We start from the raw sequence: 24,656 nt of genomic DNA, 5'->3' as shown, positions 1-24,656 counted from the left end.
GGGTTACAGACTCCGCTAACCCAGAAGTAGTACCTTGGGTTAAGAACTTTACCTCAGGATGAGAACAGAAATTGCGCGGCAGCAGCAGGAGGCCCTATTAGCTAAAGTGGTACCTCAGGTTAAGAACGGTTTCAGGTTAAGAATGGACCTCTGGAATGAATTAAGTTCGTAACCAGAGGTACCACTGTATAGCTGATGTTCGGGAAGGTGGTGGTAGGGTTTGGCAGCATGCCCTCACTTATCCTTACATGTTTGCTTACACCTGAGGAGACTCAGTGTCCACGTAGGGCTAGAGAGATCTGGTACAAATGTAAGAAGACTATGAGAATGATCTTTTGAGGAACTTTGCACTTTTGTACCACTGCTGCCTCCTCTCCTTTCTTCTTAGCATGAAGCAGTCTCTTTCCTGGTTTTGTGGCAAACCATAGTTTATCATTCTGTCTCAACTGGAAAAACTATTTTATATGATTGCCCTGCAAAACAGGATTGAAAAGCAGAGCTGGATCCTAGTTTCTGGTTCTGATTTATAGGGCAAGCACAACTATAGCTTGCTGGTTTGAATGAGATGGCAGAGTATGCTTTGCCTGAAGCAAGGAAAGAAAAGAGGCCATCGCTTCACATGATGGTAGGAGGAAGCAGGTGTGCCTGAAGCTGCTTAAAAGCTGATTCTCGTAACACCAACCGTGGTGTGGTGTTATGTCTGGACTACCCGAAACAGGTGGAGTCCTTTGCTACTAAGTAGACTATCTGCTCCTAATTATGCATCTTGAAGGCCTAATGTACACGGGATCAGGAAGTGCACAATTTATTCTGATAGATTGCCAAAATGTGAAGAAACCAGCTGCACACTTGTATGTAAAGCATGGTATGTGTAGAAACCCCCCCAGCTTCTTAAAGAGAAAAGTATGTTGTTAAAATAATCAATGTTCTTCAATCCATGTGTGCCACGGTGTACTAGATATCTATCTTAGAAATAAGAGATGGAAAATAATTTCTCCTTGAAACATAAGTGATGAGACACAAGGCACTTATGTATATATGTACTATAACTTTAGGCTTCTGGGAGCAAAACAAAACAAACAACAAACCTAGTGTGAGCTCAATGCTATTTTCTTTTCTGATCACAGCTCCTTCCAGGGCATCAGAGACATGCCTGAAAGTCTTCTTTTTTGCAGGGGAGTGAGGTTGATGTAGATCCCAGCTTCTAATTGAAATAGATGTAACCTTGTTTTTAGCAAACCTGATACACTTCATGCTCCATGATTTCCTCAAAAAATGTGCAGTCAGTTGTCCCGTAGTGTTTCATTCCCTTCTTTGCAATTCTTGAAAAAAAATAGTTTAATTTACTAAGATATTGTGGGCCCAATTCACCTCTATCAAAACAAATAAGAAAGCAAAGCTACCAAATGTCTTAAGCTAACTGGGATCCTTTCTATCCCCAGCAATGTGTTGAAATAGAGTGTGGTACGGATGATCTTAGGGCAGCATTCACTTATGCAAGGACTTTTGCTTGTACAACAGGGTTTGCCTCCCTATTGCCCCCTGTATCCCCCCCCCCCATATTGGCTTAGGGGTGAGGTTGGAAGAATCCTAATAACAGCGCAGGGGGGAGCAGTGGTGTAGCTAGCCTCTCGGGTGCCTGGTGCGGGGGCGTGTCCTGCAGTTGGGGGCGGGGCGAGCCTCTCCAACGCTTGGAGCCTCTCCACCACCTCCCCTTCGGTTGTAGGGCAGCTGAGGGAGAGGCAGTAGGCAGACACAAGTTCCACGCTGCCGTTTCAGGCAGTGCGGAACCTGCAGGCGTCTAAGCCACCACGTCACTCCTAAAAGGTTTTGTGAGCCCATTTTTTTTAAAAAAAACTCATTTTGTCACACACCCATCAGTGATGACACCCGGGGTGGACCACACACACCCTTCCTCCGCCACTGAGGGGTAGTGGAGTGGGTGTTGTTACGACTGGCAAACTGGAATGCTTGAGCAGATGGAACAACTGGAAGAACACAATGTTGAATTTCTGCCCTTAGCAGTTTGCCTGTATTGTAAATTCAGTTTTTATGAACTTGCACCACTTCAAAGACACCAGAATAGAGTCCCCTCTGGTTTTGTACATTTTTTTTACCTATACATTTATCTTCGTACCAAAAACATCATCATGAGAGGGATGAAGGGGTCCTTTGGACCCCAGAATTACCGTAATTTTTGCTGTAGGGAATTAATTATAAATTAATTAATTGGCTTCATCTTGGTGCAGGAGCAATGCTGTAGTTGTAAAATTTGAAGCAAAGGAGCTCATCATGGCTCAATAGTTGAGGACATGTTTTGCATGCAAAATGTCCCAGGTTCAATCTCTGGCATTTACAGTTTGGGCTGGCGGAGACCAGTGCCTGGGGCACCAGAGAGCTCCTGCCAATCTGGGTGGACGACACTGAGCTAAGTAGGGACCAACGCTCCTATGTCCCTTTCAGCAGCACCTCCTTAGCCACATCCCCAAGGAGAGTCTTAAGAACACAGGCAGCTGTACTGTTCCACTATAATATATAAATACATATACAGTGGTTGTTAAGTTGTGGGTGAACATATCAGACAACACAGCGATTCTTCAAACAGCTCTTGTTTATTCACAGGCCAGAACGGAACTGAACTGAAGGGTTCAGCCAGCCTGCTTATATAGAGCTCCACTAGAACGCAACAGTAACCATTTTCTGTAACTATCCAGTCACTGAACGTCATTTTCGATCCCTTATTTGCATATGTGGACCTGAACTATCTACAGTATCCCCCTGCTGGCCCAGGGTGAGAACTTCAGTACATAACACCGGTACCTCGGGTTACAGACGCTTCAGGTTACAGACTCCGCTAACCCAGAAATAGTACCTCGGGTTAAAAACTTTGCTTCAGGATGAGAACAGAAATCATGCTCTGGTGGTGCGGTGGCAACGGGAGGCCCCATTAGCTAAAGCAGTACCTCAGGTTAAGAACAGTTTCAGGTTGAGAACGGACCTCAAGAACGAATTAAGTTCTTAACCCGAGGTACCACTGTACTCACGCGGATACACCCATATACCAAAGAACAGCAGTACATAGCCTTAATATCCATTTCTTATTTGTAATTTTCTTTTAAAAACAAAGACTCAGACTACTGGAATACTTCAGATATTTATTCTGAGCTCAGTTTTTCATCTAAGCATTTTTTGCTTCTGTTTGTTTCTCCCATTAACATTATGGGGTCCAATGTGCCCCAATAGTTTTTGTGTGAGACTGTCTTTTGGAATGTGATGTGCCAATACATTCCCCCCTCCCCGTTAAGCTAAGATCATTAAAAAAAAAATCATAGCTTTTATTTCCAGCCAGAACTTTAAAGGGACTCAGGGAACTCCAATCGCAGATCAACACTGTTAAAAATGATGGAAGATTAACTGATGGAGGGGCCTGTATTCAAGAGAAACCTCTGAATCTCCCTCTGGGGGCGCTCTCCTGAGTACCTGTAAATGGAATATGATCCCTCTGGATATCAGCTGCTGTTGACAAAGAGCAATATCTATCTGCACTGTAAGCTGGACTATATGAATCTGTGGCCTGGTATTTAGTAGAGCAATTATTATGTTCTTAATGGTTCCAAACAAGGAACCGTTCGTTGCCCTTGCATGGTATAGGGAGCCAGGGGTTGCTACTGGATAATATTTTAGATCCTGATTAAAAAAATAAAATAGTCTGTGGCTGCTTGGAGTAAGGCCATTACAGTTTAACTACTTTAAAAGTGAAAGCAAATTAAGTTTGCCTGCATTGCAGATAATGCATTTGAAAGAAGGGAAATCTTGGTGGAATATCAGCGTAGAGCAGAATAGTTAAAATCCCCGAGATGTCCTGAAAAATGGACTGGTAAGGGCCTCCATAATTCTTATATTTACATTTCCTATACTTAATTGTGGTGTCCTTTGGGTTAATTTGTGTTGGGACTACTCCAGGATACATTTCAACTGATTCATGTCAAAAGTAGCCTGTTTATTTACACTATACACACCCTTAACTTCCGTAAATGCTGACTCATGGCCTAGCTGTAGTGGAGCGCTGAGCACTTTGCAAAGTGGTTCTTTCTTTATTTTTGCTTTTGCCACGTCGAATAAGGGCACCGCTTGCCTGCCAGAAAGGTATCTGTTGGCCTTGAGTTCTTCTCTGTCATTGCAAGCCACGCCCAATGCTAGTTACAACAGGCCATGATGACATGCTTTCTCTGAAACGCATACTTTCCCATGCCAACTCTTGGTTTATTCTGCTATTTTCTGCGGTTTGCTCCTTCACTGTTTTGCACAATAAACATATCGCATAGATTTGAGTGATGATGCATGTTTATTTTATTTGAAGCTTTTTTTGCTTTAATGAATCAGCTAGTATTTTGGAGACTTTAGAGAAAGACAAGAGCATATTTGTTCTTAAGAATTTTGTTGAATTATGTATGACTTCAGAATTAGTCATGATTCAGAGTGGAATGTCAAGATGTAGGGACAGGAAGTCAAGCTTACTAAACATTGAACTAAAACACTAAAGCACAAAGTGTTTTAAAATGTATATAGTTTGGATTGTATAGGTTCTTTCTTGAGAACAGGATTAATTTTGATGTTGGGATACACTTTCTCAAAGTATTTGTTCAAGTGCTGACACTTAAAAGCTGTTCCAACTGTTGATGATACTCGTATTTGTGTGACGGGAGACAAGGTGGAGACATATGGGGCAGATGGATAAACTCAGGCTAGTGGAAGAGTTATCAAAAACACAAAACTTTTCAACCTGTTCCCATGAACACAAATTAATGGACGTAGGGCTTGTAGCCTGGAAAAAGCTACACACTGACTAATAGTCAATATGGTTCAGTTTATGTACATCCTGTACCAGCAGCACTCTCATCACTACAGAATACTGAAACACAGCTGAAGGCTAGAACAGGCAGTTGCAGGATGTCTTAGCATCCTGCTGAAAAGGAGAAACAAGGAAATGGAAGACACTCCAAGGAACTGGAAAACAAGTATGGAGCCAACATAAATCCCAATTAGGGTGCCGTGTCTTCCTTCAAGCCCTTCGCAGCAGGCACCAGAACTCTAAAGGACGCACATACAGTAACCTAGTGTGGAACAAACCAGTGCAATATTCATTTGGCCATAGGTCAGAGAAACCCGTAATACATAGTAATCTGCTTTGAGACATTATGGAATTGCCTTTCTAGGAATGCTTTGAGGAAACACTGGGCATGCATTTTCTGCAAATGATTTAGGTATGAGAAACCCAGGACTTACAAAGCACATCACTACTAGCATATAGTTGGTTTATCTGTGGCTAACTACTATTAGACTAGCACTGAATAATTTATTTTAAAATTTGATAACGTGCATGTGTGTTTGTTTCCTCAATCGTGTTTATTTGAGTTTAATGTAAGCTTAGTTGTTTTTCTTTGCACATAATGTACCGGTATTCAGTTTAATATTGTTTTATCCCATGGGCCACTCTGCAGAAACATGCATAGTAAAGCTTCTTGTAAAATCAAATAATGCTTACAAGAGGTTTCTTTTATGCACGAAATGGCGCAGGAATAGATATTTTTCTGAAACCTATATTACATTTTTAGAACAAAGGATCTACCTTTTTCTTCAAACTTTGCCCATTAGTGTTACGCTGCATATCAATACATCTGCAAAACAGACTTCTGTTACAGGGAAGGCTTCTCTTAAATGCGATTACAGTATTGTGCTATAGAATCTGTGCATGCTTATTTATCATCAGTCTGCTCAGCACAGAGTGCTTTTACCCATGTGTGTCAAATCTGCAGTTATTTTGCTATTGTTTTCTAGGCATGTAAGCCTTCGCTACGCACATAGACACCCATGCAGGGTGAGTGGGGAGTTCATATCCGGCCATTTCTAGAATACTATATGGAAATGATCTACCAGTGACTAGCAGCTGCCTCCCCAGCCCTGCGAGTGTGTTTTTGGAATTAATGTCTGTGGATATGCACCTGTATGAGTGCTACAGTGTATGACACCAAGGAAAACACAAATGTTCTATTTATTATGTTTTCAGTGGATTTATATTCCACTCTTTTATCAAGTTCTAAGGTGGCTAACAATCAAATGCAACAAACCTTAACAGAATACCAAAGTATGTGGTAATTTGAAAGCCGTACGTCAACAAAATAAGCAAATATACCCAGATTTTTCCTTTTCCCCCTTTCCCTTCTGATTTTACCTTTCTGAGAATCTTTCTTCAGAAAGAATTTATCATTGTGGAATAGTTAGGCTATGGTAATTTGAAACTTTCACAGTTTATTTTAACTATCTGGAACACCTTTCCCCAAGGAAACATGTGGAAAAATTCCTTAGTAATTATTATTTCAAATTAAAACAAATGTTGTTTTTACGGAGATAGTGCATAATTATAGTGGCGAAATGCTGAACAACTCAGTCAATCTGATTAATTCTTTGCCAGAGACCTACACAATTTAGGTTGGCAGTATGGATGATATCCAACTAAGTTGTACTCAGAGTAGACCCATTGAAACCACTGGCCTTAAGGTCATTGGTTTCAGTGGGTCTACTGTGGGTATGATTAATGTAGGATATCACTTTATACTGCGAAGTGTAGAAAACTTCAATTCTTTCTCTCAGTTGTACAGCAGTATGTCTTTTGTGGGTTGCATTCCCCCATAACATAATCAAGCAGTCCATGTGTTTGTAGAAGCACAAATACCCAGATGAAATCTTTGCAAGGAGGGCCTGCCACATCTTGATAAATGCTGGAGAATGTTGTGTAAATGAAACAACCTTAGAAATGATGGAGCAACTCCTGCTTGACCAAAGCACTGTGTGTAAATTAGAACCCCATAGAGCTTTGGATCATGGCGGAGGTGTCGCGTGTTATTAGTGCAAAAATGGAAAACAGATAAGGTACCAACAAGAATGGCATATTAAACTGTTGGAATATGCAGAGCTAGCAGGGGTGACCACTAGAATAATAAATCAAAATGATGAAAGATATAAGGAGGACTGGATATTGTTTATTGAACATATGAAAAGTATTATAAGCAAACAATCTACCTAGCAGGATGGTAAGATTTTCAGCAGTGTAAGAAATAGCTAAAGTTTATAAAAGTGCTTGTGATAGGGTGAATCAAGGGAGCTGCCATGATGTGTAGTGGCCGGAGTGTTGAACTAAGAATGGGGAGATGCAAGTTCAAATATTCATTCAGCCATGAAGCTTACTGGATCACCTTGGGCCAGTCTCTATCTCACAGCCTAGCCTTCCTCACATATAGAAGGTGTTAAGTTGTGGGTGAACATATCAGACGACACAGCGATTCTTCAGACAGCTCTTGTTTATTCACAGGCCAGAACGGAACTGAACTGAAGGGTTCAGCCAGCCTGCTTATATAGAGCTCCACTACAATGCAACAGTAACAACTTTCTGTAACTATCCAATCACTGAACGTCACTTTCAATCCCTTATTTGCGTATGTGGACCCGAGTGAAAACTATCTACAGTATCCCCCTGCTGGCCCAGGGTGAGAACTTCAGTACATAACGGAAGGGTTTTTGTGGGGGACCTTGTATGCCACCTTGAACTCTGTGGCAGAAAGGTGGGATACAAAAGCAACAAAGGGGGGGGGAGCCTATTGAGAAGACCATTAGATGTAGGACCGCTTGGTTTTCTTGTATTCCTTTGCTCAGGAGATCTACATGCATCAAGTCCCCCTACTCCAGAAACAGAAGTGTTGTGTCCTCTTGTATTTTGTAGTAGTAGTAGGAGTAGTAGTAGGGTTTTTTTTGGGGGGGGGCAGCTGGCTCTAGCAACTTGTTAGCATATTCCTAGACCTGTAACCCATGTAAACTCAGTGTTACCTATAATGTTTCCAAGCTCAAACAAAACTTGTAGGACTCAAGATACTGAATATTTTGAACAATTCCTTCATGACGAATACCTCATGAAGAAACTAACTGTTTCCTCTGACCTATAAAATATAAACAAAGCTGTGGCCTATGCCCTTTTTCTGTCTGCAGTTGGTGTTTAATGAGAGATTAAACTTCATTTAAAAATTCAGCCAACTAGGATTAGATTCATGTCCAAACAGCCATGTACAGGTGCCCAAGTGCTTCTATGTGCTCAGCAGGGCTCTTTGAACTTTCCCTTCTGAATACTGCACCTTGTTCTTCATTGGGCCATATTTCAGAGTGGCCTTTGTACAGGGAGCTCTGTTGGAGAGGGAGATTCAGGTGTGTGTGCTCCTGTTCATGCCTGCAAGCACTGCCCATAACATTTTCCATCTCCACCCCTTCTATAGGGAAACAGTGAATGGGTAACACAAACCCAAAGAAAGAGAACCACCAAGGCTCACTTCTTTAATGGAATCTAAGATGGATTTTAGTTTTGCAGTACTAATATAGAGTTATTTGGCTTCTCGCAGTGCAGTCCTAGCCATGTCTACTCAAGTTCTGTTGAATTCAATGGGGTTTAGTCCCAGCTAAGTGGGGTGAGGACTGCAGCTTTAAAGACTAGCACATTTGTTGTGCTGTGAGCTTGAGTAGGCAGATGCAAAACATCTGAAGCAGTGCTATATTAGGTTTGTTCACACGTTACACCAAACATAGGTGTGAGCTGTCTCTATACAGGTACATCTGCTTGTGTGAAAGAGTATATACATTTGTTGATTTGTTCAGCTTGGCTGTCGTGTACACAGGTACACAGATTGTACACATGTTGAACATTGCATGTAAATCATTGTATGAGTGTACAGCTCAAACTATTTGTGTACACTCGTTCAGTCCCAACAGAGGGCTTTGCAGTGGCAGCCAGGAATATAAAACTTAAAATGCTTACACAGGACTTTCCCCTTTACATGCTTTAACAACCCTTGGGTTGAGCCTCCAGTGACATCAGGGATGTTTCTATACTTGAAAAGTACAGCCTACGCCGTGTAATATTTCTAGCACTGATGGATAGACTTGTAAAAATGTGTTGCCCCATTTAGCCTGTTTACTGTCAGTATAGCAAGCCACCTTCTGGTGCGAAAAACCGTGGGGAGGAGAGTCCAGAGGGGATGGGGAGAATAGAAGCTTCAAAGTCTATGTGAAGTATAGATTTGTCAGTGAGGAAGGAGTGTAATAAATATTACTCAGGGAACAACTAAGCCAGGGGTCTGCAAACTTTTTCAGCAGGGGGCTGGTCCACTGTCCCTCAGACCTTGTGGGGGGCCGGACTATATTTTGAAAAGAAAAAAAATGAACGAATTCCTATGCCCCACAAATAACCCAGAGATGCATTTTAAATAAAATTACACATTCTACAGTGGTGCCCCGCAAGACGAATGCCTTGCAAGACGGAAAACCCGCTAGACGAAAGGGTTTTCCGTTTTTGAGCTGCTTCGCAAGACGATTTTCCCTATGGGCTTGCTTTGCAAGACGAAAACGTCTTGCGAGTGTTCCGATTTTTTCCCGCTCCCCCCCTTTTTCTAAGCCACTAAGCTGCTAATAGCCTTTTAGCCGCTAATCCGCTAAGCCTTTAATAGCCGCTAAGCCTTTAATAGCCGCTAAACCGCTAATAGCGCTAATCCGCTAAGCCGCTAATAGGGTTGCTTCGCAAGACGAAAAAACCGCTAGACGAAGAGACTCGCGGAACGGATTAATTTCGTCTTGCGAGGCACCACTGTACTCATGTAAAAACACCAGGCAGGCCCCACAAATAACCCAGAGATGCATTTTAAATAAAAGTACACATTCTGCTCATGTAAAAACACGTGGATTTCCAGACCATCCACGGACTGGATTGAGAAGGCGATTGGGCCAGATCCAGCCCCCGGGCCTTAGGTTGCCTACCCATGAACTAAGCAGTCGTATACAAGTAGCAGTTACTGGTTTCTGTTTCATCCTGATCACATCTAAGTTTTCCATGTTTAAAGAAGGGGTAGCCATCTCAAGTTTTATGTAAGTCAGCAAAATAATTATCTCTCTGCCACACGAACATGAGAAGAATACAGCAGAGATTCATGTGGAAAGAATAAAGATACAGGCTGGCTTTGAACCTGGAACCGCTGTGCCAATATGCCACAGATGCTCACCACATGAGCGGGGCAGGAAGCAAGATGAGCCTGTGCACATTTTTATTTCCATCCCATGATAGATTTTTGGAACCAGTATAGATTTACGGGCTTTTTGGTTACCCTTTGAAACATCTGAACAGGTTGGATATTAAAAGCCTTAATGAGGAGGAACCAGTAACATTTCCTTCCTGCTGAAGGCAGTTTCCCCAGTCTAGGAAGAATAATCTGTGTGCAGACTCAAGCTTTTATGTGAGGCTTGCATTGCTTGAGGAGACCTGGAATAGCAAAGATGCATAGAGTACCGTATTTTTCGCACCATAGGACGCACTTTTTCCCTCCTAAAAAGCAAGGGAAAATGTGTGTGCGTCCTATGGAGCGAATGCAGGCTTTCGCTGAAGCCTGGAGAGTGAGAGGGGTCGGTGCGCACCGACTCCTCTCGCTCTCCAGGCTTCAGGAAGCTATCTGCTAGCAGAGGGAGACCCAGCTCTCCCACCGCTAGCGGAGCGCTGCATTAATCCCGAAGCTTGGGGCGTGCGGAGCTCAGCACGCCCCAAGCTTCTGGGTGCCGGCAAGGTCTCCGCTAGCCCTGGGAGAGCCCCGCGACGTCGCGCGGCTCTCCCAGGGCTAGCGGACCACTGCGCTAATCCCGAAGCTTGGGGCGTGCGGAGCTCAGCACGCCCCAAGCTTCTGGGTGCCGGCAAGGTCTCCGCTAGCCCTGGGAGAGCCCCGCGACGTCGCGCGGCTCTCCCAGGGCTAGCGGACCACTGCGCTAATCCCGAAGTTTGGGGCGTGCGGAGCTGAGCGCGCCCCAAGCTTCTGGGTGCTGGCAAGGTCTCCGCTAGCCCTGGGAGAGCCCCGCGACGTCGCGCGGCTCTCCCAGGGCTAGCGGACCACTGCGCTAATCCCGAAGTTTGGGGCGTGCGGAGCTGAGCGCGCCCCAAGCTTCTGGGTGCTGGCAAGGTCTCCGCTAGCCCTGGGAGAGCCCCGCGACGTCGCACGGCTCTCCCAGGGCTAGCGGACCACTGCGCTAATCCCGAAGCTTGGGGCGTGCGGAGCTCAGCGCGCCCTAAGCTTCTGGGTGCTGGCAAGGTCTCCGCTAGCCCTGGGAGAGCCCCGCGACGTCGCGGGGCTCTCCCAGGGCTAGCGGAGACCTTGCCGGCGCCCAGAAGCTTGGGGCACGCTGAGCTCCGCACGCCCCAAGCTTCGGGATTAGCGCTCCGCTAGCCGTGTCTAGGCTGCGGATAGCAGCCTGCTTCCCGGAGCGTCGGGCGCCCTGAAAGCAGAGCTCCCGGCGCTTTGGGAACACATCCGCAGCATGGGGACCCTTGCAGGAGCTCCCCGCAAGCTTCCCCACGCTGCGGATAGCAGCCTGCCGCCCGGCGGGTGGGGCACCCTGAAGCAGAGCGCCCCTCGCGCCAGGCATACATCCGCAGCGTGGGGAGCCCTGCAGCAGTTCCCCACAAGGCTCCCCAAGCTGCGGATAGCAGCCTGCCGCCCGGCGGGTAGGGCGCCCTGAAGCAGAGCGCCCCGCGCGCTAGGCAGACATCAGCCAGCCCCACAAGCTCGGGGGACAGCAGGGAGGCGCAGCGCCACTATCCCGCTGTTCCTCGACCTGGTTCGGTTTCCCTGACCTGCTTTTGGGGGGGAAATAAAGGGAAAATTTTTTTCCTTTATTTCCCCCCAAAAAAACTAGGCGCGTCCTATGGTCCGGTGCGTCCAATCGTGCGAAAAATACGGTAAAAAAAGGAGCAAACCCTACATTCAGCATCCTATAGGGTGGTATGTAGGGAAATTCTTGCTGGGCTGGGTTTGCATTCACATCTCCTAAGGGATGACTTGTTAAGTGTGTAATTATTTTTGTTAAATTAAGTGGTATAACATTTTTATAAATAAAAGTATTGGTGTAGTAAACCTCAGTAGCAAAAATGAACTGCTAGGATGCTGTAGAACCAGGACGCTCACACAGACTCCACTACCACCACCTCCGGGCCAACAGGGATCTGGTATAGTCAACGTTAACAAGGCTGGCCTGGGGTGCATTGTTGGAGGTGATATTGCAACAAATATAGCTATTGAAGCTATCAAAATCTTGACTGAAACTATCTGGAGGCAGAAGAATTCAAAAGGTGGTAGGGGAGAAGGAAAACTAAAAGGAAGATAGCGTGTAGGGGGGAAATGCATAACATTTTGAAATATTAGTGAGCAAATTTCAAGCATGCCTATGAGATTAAGGGAGAGGAGAAATGTTATAGCTAAGAGGAAAGTTGAATAGGGCAAATTTAAACTGGCAGAAAATATAAGAACATTTGACAGGTACTTTAATTGTCTTTAAAAGCAGCTCTTCACATTTTGGAACATTGCAGCTTTAGCTATGGCAGGCACCTCAAAAGTCATCCAGTACCTCTTTATATATTAAGTCAAAACTTAAGTTATCCCTAACATTGATTTATATGGTCACATTCTACTAATGTAAAAACACGCTGATTCCTGGACCATCCATGGTCGGGATTTAGAAGCTGATTGGGCCGGATCTGGCCCCCGGGCCTTAGTTTGTCTACCCATGGTTTAATCTCTGCACTAGCTTTTTAAGGACATAGCATGGGATTTCTAAGATTTAAGCCTCATATCTAATCACTCATCTTTTCACAGCAGTTTCCCTGAAAGCATACTGTGAGGCATACATACATGATTGATAGGCTCTAAAGTGCTACAGACAATGCATTTAACTTCTGCCTGGAAGAGTTCAGTTCAGCTTGAAAGTTTACTGTCTTGCTTAATCAGTTGCTCCAACAAAAGACACAATATTCCAAATGGCTCTGGAACCTTTCTGTGTTGTTGCTGGTTTTCTGAAGCCATCTTAGAAAACTTAACAGGAGTTGCAAAAAATTCTTAAATGTTTCCACTGGGTGGTGCTGCAGGAATTCCTACCTTTTAACTAATATCTGGCTTTCCCAGAAAGACGCCTCTGAAATATAATAGGAGGAAGTCCTGATTTAGATTATACAGTGTCATCATATTGGGGCGGGGGGGGGGCAGGCATGAGGATGCACTGACTGGGAAATGATGCAGTTCTGGGTATGGAAAACAGGATCATCAAATATTGTGTCAGTTACCAGAGAGAGAGAGGGGAAAATTTGCTAAAGCTCAGTGAAATCTATCTTAAAACCCACAAGAGAATTACCGGTTTAGATGATATCTGCATTAATAATACAGAGATGTATCTGCCTAGGACTCACTTTACTTTGTTATAAACTTGTTTTTAATGTTATATTTTAAATTGTTGTGTCCTGGGTGGGTAGTAAAATCAAAATATAGTACAGTGGTACCTCGGGTTAAGTACTTAATTCGTTCCGGAGGTCCGTTCTTAACCTGAAACTGTTCTTAACCTGAAGCACCACTTTCGCTAATGGGGCCTCCTGCTGCCGCCACGCCGCCGGAACACGATTTCTGTTCTCATCCTGAAGCAAAGTTCTTAACCCGAGGTACTATTTCTGGGTTAGCGGAGTCTGTAACCTGAAGCGTATATAACCTGAAGCGTCTGTAACCCAAGGTACCACTGTAGTTATATACTGCACATGTTACACATTTCCTTGCATGTCCAACTTTTAACAGTTGAATCATACTGCGTGGCCCCTCCTCTTGTATTCTGTAAAGCACCATGAACACTGATAGTGGGATGAAGATGACAATTTGAGCCCTCACCCAACAAAATTCAGTATCCAGTAAAGAACAGATTCCCTGGGACCTACGATGCTTACATGAAACATCTCCTCGCATCCACAGACTGCAGTGGAGTTACATGGGAAATGCCCCGTCCCCAAATCAAAATGGTGGCTATTCATTTGTAGTCAGCCATTCAGTGTGAAAATAAATGGTCCCTCTATTTACTTTCCTTTAGGGATCTCATTACTTACCTTAACTATTTATTCACCACTGCAGGCCTTTGTCTTGCAGAGGGTGAGAAGGGTGTTGAAAATACCCGAGAAAGTATTATCACATGCCACAGTTTCCCATTCAAAAGAAACTACAGATCACATTGGTCACTCCCACTTCCATACTATCAAAGGAAAACCTGTATTTTGGATAGCTGTCGGGTACATGGGCCAGGGGCTTTTAAAGATGCATGTACCCACAGCAATAGTATTTGCTGCTGCATAAGGTGAGAAAACGCCAGAACAGGAAAGATCCAGGAACCAGCGTGGTCTGAGCAGTCTGCATTGTTGACTTCCTCTTGCCGCAGTAGGAAAGCCCTACCTTTTCCTGGGGATGTGCTTTCCATATGCTTGTGTGAGATTGTATCCAACTGGGAATAGGGGCAGCTGTCTTGTGAACATGTCCTTATTGTGACATATAGATATTATGCAACTGCCACAGGATACATCACGTATATGAAGGTGTTTGTGTGTGTGTGTATCTGTGGAAAACACTCCATGCATCTAACAAAGTGAGATTTTGCCCATGAACAGTTACGTACGCTCAATAAATCTCTTAATTTTTTAAGGAATCACAAGCCTCTTTGTTAAGTTTACCAGTACATAAAAAAAATATTTTACAGAATAAGCATTAATCCTACTCAAGAGTAAACCCCACTGAACATATTGGACACAACTAATTTAGATTCATTAATTTACTTGGGTTTACTCTGAGTATAAATTAACACACCCCTGTATGCTATTCCCATCTGTTCCAAATTGAATATTTTCATACTAAAAGCCTAGTGCAACTCTGTGAAGAAAAATGTATCATTTTTTTTCATTATTCAGCCTCATGTCGTTTTCCCCATTCTCCACCCCACCCCAATTTCATCTCTAATTCATAAAATCTGTAAGCCAGATCTGCAAGATCATTTCCTCGGTGCTGGTTTGTCCAGATCAATAAATGTTAAAGGGAGTGGCAAATGCTATTGAAACATCTGGGCATAATATATATTCAAGGAGGAAAGCAAGTGTCTGAGCCATACTTAAAACTATGATTCTCTGCTGAGATGCTTCAAGGGTGAGAAATAGGAAGTGGTTGGGGAAAACCCAGCATTTCTGCCAGATGGGGAAAACTTATTTACTTAGATAAGTGATCAAACATTCAGCAAAGGCCGTTAGGCTGATAATTTATTTTGGGGATGAGGAACCTGTGGCCGCAAGATGTTGTTAGACTATAATTCCTACCATCCCAGGTCATTGGCCATTGTGGCAGAGGCTGATGGGAATTGGAGTCCAACGATATCTGGAGGGCTCCACACTGGCAACCCCAGATGTGAGACAAGTTAAGGAAATATGTATTAATGGCACAGTTGACTTATTATGTCAAGAGGAAAGGGGGAAAACTAAGTTGGAACAAATTTAACAAAAATTGGTATATGCCTTGAGTACTGCAGAAGCGGTAGGATATTCAAATACACAACATTCTGCACACACCAATTTATATACAGTGGAACCTCGGTTTTCGAGCGTTTCAGAAGCCAAACGTTTTGGAAGCCGAACACCAAAAACCCAGAATTAATTGTTTCCGTTTTCAAACGCGCCTCGGAAGTCGAACGGCTTCTGCTGCGTGTTTTTCTTTTTTCCCTCAATGGATTTTGCCAACTGCCCATTGCCCCTCAGTTTTTGAAGATTTCGGAATTCAAACGGCCTTCCGGAACGGATTACATTCAAAAACTGAGGTTCCACTGTAGTTTTATTGCTTATACATATTTTGTCTGAATAACAGAAATGTAAGCATGTATGTTACTGATGTTGTTCTAAAAGCATTTTTCTTTCCTCAGGGGATGAGCTTTTTCTAAGCTTGGCTTTTAAGTCTTGGAAACACCCGAGTACATGGTGTTTTTGCATCTTGATGCTAAAATAAAGGGGGAAGACATGCTCCATTCAGTTACACATTTGTAAACTTATTCAGATTAGCGCTCCATGCAAAATTTGAGTTTTGTTTGATTAGTTTCAAGGTAGTAAAATTATCTGGTTTTCCCCCCTTATGTAGCCCAAATGAGAATGACAAACTCGGTAGAAGCTGGATTGGCATTTAAGGGGTTAATGGAAACCTGCGGTGCTTTAGCAAAATAAAGCCAGAGCTGAGATTACAAACAAGGACAGATGTAGAAGGCCAGGTTTCCTCTGGTCCGTTTCCCCCTGTTTCCTGCCTGCAGCCTGCAGAAAAAGAGGAAGCGAAGTGAAGCTAACAATGCCCTACGTCATTCAGCTGGGTGGGGGGGAACAGGGGGGAAAGTTCTGCTAGACACAGTCGAGATTGAGCAGCGATAAATGGATATTCACGCACTAATACCCGAGAGCTTTTTAGAGCGCCTGGAAGAAGAAAAAAAGAGAGTGGAAAGTTGTATCCTTGGAGAGATGTGCACATACAGACACACACTCACGCACACACACACACACACACACAGACATTAGCCGTGCGCTAGGTAGCTGGAGAAGTCCTATTTCCTTTTGCAGATGTGCATGTAATAATGGCTCGTTGCATCAAAGTTAATTTACCTGCCCTGGGCAGATCAGTGGTGGGAGGAGAGTGTCTCCTGCCTCCCCCTTGGAAAAGTTTTGGCTCTAGAGCAGGCTTCCTCAAACTCGGCCCCCCAGATGTTTTTGGTCTACAACTCCCATCATCCCTAGTTGCAGGCCCAGTGGTCAGGGATGATGGGAATTGTAGTCTCAAAACATCTGGAGGGCCGAGTTTGAGGAAGCCTGATCTAGGACGAGATGCCTGGGAGCACGCTGGGAATGTGTCTTCCTCACATGGCTAGGATGGGGAAAGCTCCCTCACCCAAGGCATGAGCGCTGGGACCTCTCCTTGGGAAAAGGAATTCCTCAGCCCAGGTCTGTGGCAGCTGGAGGGAGGGATGCTACAGAGGCACGTCTACAGCAAGCCTGTTCAGAGAAACTCAGTTGAGAAACTGCAGAATTGAGCTTTGCTCTGAGAAACAAGTACAAGAATCACTGCAGTAAATCAGTGAAAGTACAGTGGTACCTCGGGTTAAGTACTTAATTCGTTCCGTAAGTCCGTACTTAACCTGAAACTGTTCTTAACCTGAAGCACCACTTTAGCTAATGAGGCCTCCTGCTACTGCCGTGCCGCCAGAGCACGATTTCTGTTCTCATCCTGAAGCAAAGTTCTTAACCTGAAGCACTATTTCTGGGTTAGCGGAGTCTGCAACCTGAAGCGTATGTAACCTGAAGCGTATGTAACCTGAAGCGTATGTAACCCAAGGTACCACTGTAGTATGCAGGCCCAAAGATCCCCCCCATGTGAAATCAGGGCAAGCAATGAAACATTCTAGCCACAAGTGTGAACAAATCTGCATAAACTTAATGAATCCTCTCACATACCTGGCGCATGTTAGCACCTCTAATTTGGCCATTTATTGCCCCTTGAGAGTGATGGGTTCCCTCCAGGAGACATGTTCCACTTTAATTTTAAAAAATGCAACCCCCCCCCCCCCGTTTGCATTTCCTGATAAATCCAAGCTCAACCCTTGCTGGGAGCAAAAGTTACCCATTAAATCATGTGATCTAATTGGTTAAGGTGCCTGTGTGGCGGGAAGCCTAATTGCCATGACTCATAGCAGCTTATACCTGTGCCCTTTTATATTTAATGTCACCTGTGTCAGGAAGGACTTTGGTCTTTAAAATTTGCAACCTGTGCAAGGCCAAAATCCCCCCACCACCACCTTCTGTTCTGCTCAATTCACCATGTCATAGTTGTGGCATCCCCAGGCTTGGTGCCCAGTGTAGTGGAACTGGTCACGCTGCCCTAAATCTGTGTCTTACCTCTGCCCATCCAGGACATTAACAAGATCACTTTGCAAATGTAGGGACTTAAACCACTGTGGGGCTACCTTTGAGGGTGACCCGGAAACTACAAATAATCCAGAATGCTGCAGCTAGACTGGTGACTCGGAGTGGCCTCCGGGATCATATAACACCGGTCCTGAGAGATCTACATTGGCTCCCAGTATGTTTCCAAGCACAATTCAAAGTGTTGGTGCTGACCTTTAAAGCCCTAAACGACCTCAGTCCTATATACCTGAAGGAGCGTCTCCACCCCCATCGTTCTGCCTGGACACTGAGATCCAGCACCGAGGGCCTTCTGGTGGTTCCCTCATTGCAAGAAGTGAGGTTCCAGGGAACCAGACAGAGGGCCTTCTCAGTGGTGGTGCCCTCCCTGTGGAACGCCCTCCCATCAGATGTCAAGGAAATAAGCAGCTATCCTATTTTTAAAAGACATCTGAAGGCAGCCCTGTTTAGGGAAGTTTTTAATATTTAATGCTGTATTGTTTTTAACACTTGATTGGGAGCCGCCTAGAGTGGCTGGGGAAACTCAGCCAGATGGACGGGGTATTATTATTATTATTTATTTATTATTATTATTATTGCTGGTGCCCATCTATTTCACAGCCTTTTCAGATACTATGTTCTGACAAATGGTCCTTGCATTTTCTCTTCAATTTCATTTATTCATCCCCGCCCCTTGTATTTATAACCTGGCTTGCTTCCAGGATGATGCCCATACATGCTACTTCCAGAGGGTCACCCATCCAGTCACTGACAAGACCCAGACTTGCTTACCTTCAGTCAGGTGGTGGCCTCATATACCATCAGGCTATATCCTGGCGCTTCTAGAAGTGTGTGTTGTTTTCTGCTGTGCTACAGCCATTTATTGTATCATTGGTTTATTTGATGACAGGATTTTAAGCCGTTCCGTAGAACCTTCATGATTGGAGAATAGGACAGAATGATATGGAATCAGAATAAATATCTGGATAACCTACCATCACAAGGGAATCAGTTGTCCTTGTTTACATGCAGTTTAGGAGGACTGCAGAAATCTCTGCAGAGCAGTTTTAAAGTGGCACATTTTCAGGTGCCGTGCAGGGAGTGGTGAATCATTTCATGGTATTCAGGCAAGCTTGTAGCTAAGAGGTTGAGCAGGGAGAAACAATTTATATGCCCTCCCCTTAATATAACAGATTAGAAGTATAAACCATTAACCATGAAACAATAATATTAGCTACAAGTGGATCCAGCAACAAAATGTTGCAGGAAGAAACGTTCCTACTCAGTCAACCGCCCTGGCCCTCCTCCACAATATTTCAGACCGATTTCCAATTAGGCGGTTGTATTTTGGGAGTTTCCCCATGGTGGGCTGAAATTAAAAAGCTTGATAAAAACCTGAAAAGGGTAGCAATTCTGTAATGATGGCTTCCTGGTTCATGGCAGTTGTAGTTGGTCATTATATCTGAACTGGTCAGACTATAGTTGCTGCTTCCTTTTGCTTCCAAGCCAGAGAGGCATTGTGAGAGTCCCCATCTTCCCCCTCACCCAGATGTTGTGGGGACCTCAGAGCAAGTTTGGGGCATGTGGGTGGAGAGTTCAATTGAGTGAGCAGAAGTCATTCTACTTGTGGAATGACTCCTTTGGATGCTGCTCCACAACTGGAAAACCAGTTTGAGGCACCTATTCCAATTCTTGTTTGGAGAAAACAATGGGTTATAGCAGGGATGTGAGAGACCTGGTGCCCTGCAGCTGTTTGACGACAGCTTCCATAAGCGGAGTGGGGCTGGTAGGATGGAAGCCACAGATCCCCCTTCATTGTGACAAGGCCATTTTACTTTTATGTATTCCCTAACCAAAATCTACGGCTGTGCACAGACTAACCTGTCTGTAGCACAAAAGGGTTGTGTCCCCCCCCCCCGATCCAGAATTGTTCGTGCGCATCCTCAATCTGCTGCTTTCCATCTGGATTGATTCTAGATACAAGGGTGGGTGTGGTTACTTGATAAGCCTTTGAAAACCCTTCTCTAGATTCAGCTATCCATACCTTTTATTCCCTGCACATGCCCCAGGGGAATGAAGAAGGAAATGGTGATTGTGATCTTTGCTTATATACCCACCCCCACTGCATGGACCTCCAACATCTGTTTACTTCCATTTTCAAATGGACGCACCATTTGAATCAATCCGCCATAAGCTTTTGTTTTTGCAATGAAACCAGTTTCTCAATAAGCGCTTTTCAGAGACAAAAATATGCAATAGATCCATATTGTTTGTGGACTACAGAAAAAAATACTCGGTCTCCATTGATTCTTCGATAAAATGTTGCATGTACGTAGCCTATGATTGCTTCATGCATGGTTGAAAATTAATATGTGAACGTAATAGCACAAGATGGTTAACAAGAATCATATGGGCAAGGTGCATTTTCAAATAGTACTTTTTCTAAAGTGACAGGGTTTTTTCTTTGAAAGGATCTACCAGCAAAATGCTAAAGGGATGCATTTATACAATTATCCTGATTTTATATTGCACCAAAAAAGGACTTATCTGGAAACAGTTAAGATGTGCATAAAAACATTGTGTGACATAATGAGTGCCTGGGCTTTACAAGTGCCAAAATATACATATAGTTGAGCCTAAAAATACATTTTACATAAACTTATATGGGTTTCCTCATGAGTCTGGAATGACTCCCCATGAACCTGTGCCCTGTCCCACACTGCAGTAATAAGTATTGCATAGATGGGAATTACAGAATAGACATTCTTGCTTCTTAGAGGGAAATATTTAAAGCGTTTTTTGGGTTTTTTTTTAAAAAAAGGAATGCTAGTGAAACAAGTGTGGGTAGGTGAGACAGACAGACAAATAAACAAACAAAAAGAGAATGAAGTGTTAAATCTGTGGTGTGCATAAGGCAGAAACGAACCACCCTGCTATTTTGCACGGAAAGTCATGTAGGCACTCTCACTAGTTATCCAGATTATGTTCTGCCATAATGAGATAATAGTTGCTCATATTGATTAAGTGGTAGAGAGTTTGCATGCCTACCCATAGTGAACTACTTTAGAGTTGAGGAATTGAGAATGGGACAATTCCAAGCTGAGGTCCTCATAGCCTTTTTTCTCATATTGGTGTAATTGGAACACAGTGGTACCTCAGGTTACATACACTTCAGGTTACATGCACTTCAGGTTACAGACTCCGCTAACCCAGAAATAGTGCTTCAGGTTAAGAACTTTGCTTCAGGATGAGAACAGAAATTGTGCTCCAGCGGTGCGGCAGCAGCAGGAGGCCCCATTAGCTAAAGTGGTGCTTCAGGTTAAGAACAGTTTCAGGTTAAGAATGGACCTCCGGAACGAATTCAGTACTTAACTCGAGGTACCACTGTAGTAGCAACCCATCTCAGAGGAGTCTTTGATTCATATATTGTGATGTGGGAATATTATGTACCCCATGTCTTCCACAAGGCTGTTGCTATGTGTGCACGCACCTCAGGTTAATAAACCTGTGTCTGTACGTGAGTCTGCATAATGCAGCTACAAAATTTCTCAAAAGAATTAAAACGTTTAATAACATAGAATGTGTTTTTCTAGTAAAGAAAAAGGGTTTTAAAAAATTCTGCTTATAAGGCTGCACTAAAACCTGATAGGTTTGCAAACAGAATCCTGTGGGATGATTCCTTGTGCACAGCTTCAACTGGGACTTTGCAAGGAAGAGTTTGAAATTATTCAGTGCCAATGTGGAAGAGTTACAAGAAGACTCAGAAGTTGTGTGCCACCTAGTGGCAGATACAGAAAATGTGCACATAAGGCCGCTTTTTATAAAAATAAATACAGTGGTACCTTGGGTTAAGTATTTAATTCGTTCCGGAGGTCCGTTCTTAACCTGAAACTGTTCTTAACCTGAAGCACCACTTTAGCTAATGGGGCCTCCTGCTGCTGCAGTGCGATTTCTGTTATTTCTGGGTTAGCGGAGTCTGTAACCTGAAGCATCTGTAACCTGAGGTACTACTGTGCTGTATTTCAAAATCTACAACAGGGCAATACCTTTATTGGGACCAGAGAAAATGTCACAGAAGTGTGGCAAGCTTCCAGGTTCTCCTGAACAACATTCATTGGGTATTGTACACAAAGCAGAGGGAAGCAGGGAAGTCCAAAAATTAGGCTTAAGTAGTAGGCAAGTAGTTAGTTTGTAGACACAGTTCCAAGGTAGAGGTTGTAGATTTACAGATATTCTGAAATTACATTATTTAGATTGATCTTCTATTTTAGACTGACTGGAAGAAGTACGAATATGTCTCCCTTTGAATATTACCTTGCTTATATATTGCTTTAACTGTCTTACTGATAGAAAGACAGTTAGAAATATATTGCTTTAACTGTCTTACTAATTTACTTTTTCCTTGTTGTATAAACAATAGATGCTAATTCTTTGTAGATCTTTGACATTTGCACAGATACAGGTTTTATTTATTTAAATGAGCTTTCCCTCTACGTTGAAATGTTCTCAAAATGGATCACAAAATAAATAACTGCAAATAAGAAAATAAGAAAACACCAAGCAATTGTGACCTTATAGACCTTCCCCGTTCAACTTGAGGAAGGTTGGGGGTTGAGAAGAGGGTGGTACGTGTAAGGATATTGGGGGCAGGGTTTTTTGTGTGCCCCCTTTCCATACGTAATTGAAGCATATAATGTTATCCAGAATTTCAGTACAAGATTGGTTGCGCACAGTATAGGCACCTACCAGTCTCATCACTATTAAGTAATATTTGTACAAATTACTCTGGTTGATAGTGTATGTTGAACACAGCTGGTCAGATGTTTGAATCAAGACATTCACATGGTTTGTCACTTTAAAGTTTAAAATCAACTATGGTTTGATTTGAACATGTCCTTTGCTCCTCTCTCGCTCCTTCCTGCAGGGGAAGAAACAAACCAGAGTCTGGATTTGTGTTCCATGCAGAACAGCACTTGTAGTTTGTTGCTGGAAAACAAATAGTGAATAGTAAGGCAACAACAACTATGTTGTCTTACTGTGCCTGTGGTTTGTTACAAGAAAACAAACCATGAGTGCCGGTTCATCACGAAAAGCTAGCATCTTGATTGTATCCTCCAGGCTGAAGAGAGATAGGAGCCAAACACCTGCATTTTAGCAGCACCTACCAGCTTGTTCACATTAAACCATAATTTATTTTAAACTAGGGTTTAAAATGATGTACAAATAGGGGCATCGTTTCATTCTGTTAGCAAAAAACATATGTATGAAGTGGGATTATCTAGCTGCCTTCTGCCATCACAAGTCCAAATTGCACTGAAATAAACAGAATGGCTTTTATGCCATTGTGTTTTACAATTGCAGTGCTGTTTTTGAAGCAAGGAGCAAGAATTTGAAAGACTAAACTATAGCGGGTCCCCCTCCCTGCTTGAGTTTACTAGGTGGGTGGAATCAGTAATCTGGATAGGAGAAGCAAAGAGAAAAAGCACCACATGCAATGAAGAAGCAAGAGAGAAATGGTTTCTTAAGTGTCTTGACTTTACCGAAGCACAACATGGTTCCGGCTAGGTCAAGCCATTCCACCCATCTACAAAATGAAAGCAAGCAAATACATATAAATAAAACCTTAGCAATCTTTTCAGGGCAAGGTAAAAACATTTTTATTTGGCAATACATTTCAGGTTGCTGTAAATCCTAGTTTTGCTCTTATTTGCTGCCTTCCTGTTATTGTTTGATATTATAATATGAGATCTGGTTGTATACCAGCCTGGAATCCAAATCAGATGAAGGGTAGTGTGTACATGTTTTAAATAAATAAAATATTATAAGATGTTATAACAAGGTGCAGCATCAATGTACTGAAGATCCTAAGTTAAACTATAATATTGCATAATTCTTTATCATTTTTAAAAATAACAATCAAAAAGAGTTATTTTCCTATCACTGTTCAAACTGTTTGCTTAGACTTCCTTGAGAAATGCCTTAAGTCTTAGCACTGAGATGATGGGCATGTGTATCTCTCTGCCCAGGTGCGAAGGGTATAGTCCCAAAAATGTAATAGCAAAAAGGAAGAGAGGCTATGAAAGAGAAATATTACAACGATATCCAGCTCAGAACTGAGCGAACATAAGCCCAGCATTTTCTAAACAAAGTAAACTGTGAGAAGTTCTGGAAACAATCTGTGGCTTTTTCACTTTTATGTGTACAGGGTGTATTCAGACATGTATTTGTCCCAGGAAAGCTGCACTCTGTCCATGTATAGGTGTGTTGACACCAGTCCATGTTTACAGGAACATCACTGTAACTTTGATGTTCTCTATCGCCCTAGTATATTTTGCTTCCATTATCAACTTTATACAAAAGCAACAGCAGGAAAATGAAAACCCCAGAATTACAATAGTATTCTGAACACAGTCAGGACAGAAATAAGATTAGAGTTAGGCAGTCCCTTTGTGTCTACGCTTAGAGAGGGAGAGAGAGAAAAACCATGCAATGGCAACCTTGATCCCATTGACTATTACAGAGGTAAGAGATAGGGAGAGAGAGAACAATGGGCCATTGTGCAAAAACAGTAGCTTAATGGAAAATCTTGGCCATTTGATATTCAGAATAAGATGTATCTCAGTATATGCTAAATGTGAAAAATGATATTTTAAAAAGGATGCCTCAATCCAGCATGGAATAATGCCAAAGCCCACTGAAATCAATGGGCTTCACTCTTTGCTGGGTTTAGGCTAGAATATTTCTCTCTCTCTGGAATATTATACTACAGGATTAGCAAAAAATGATAATTTTTACAGAATAATTTTAC

General features: G+C 43.1%; 1 protein-coding gene across 1 annotated transcript in view; it reads left to right on the top strand.

Moving 5' to 3' along the window:
- Positions 1–24,656, top strand: part of ELK3 (ETS transcription factor ELK3) — a 48,976-nt gene that overhangs the window by 8,357 nt on the left and 15,963 nt on the right. The window lies entirely within an intron of this gene.

Source organism: Podarcis bocagei (assembly GCF_964188305.1).
Source record: "Podarcis bocagei genome assembly, chromosome: 10".
Taxonomy (NCBI): Eukaryota; Metazoa; Chordata; class Lepidosauria; order Squamata; family Lacertidae; genus Podarcis; species Podarcis bocagei.
The sequence above is the reverse complement of the archived record's forward strand: the minus strand, read 5'-3'. Positions and strand labels throughout refer to the sequence as shown.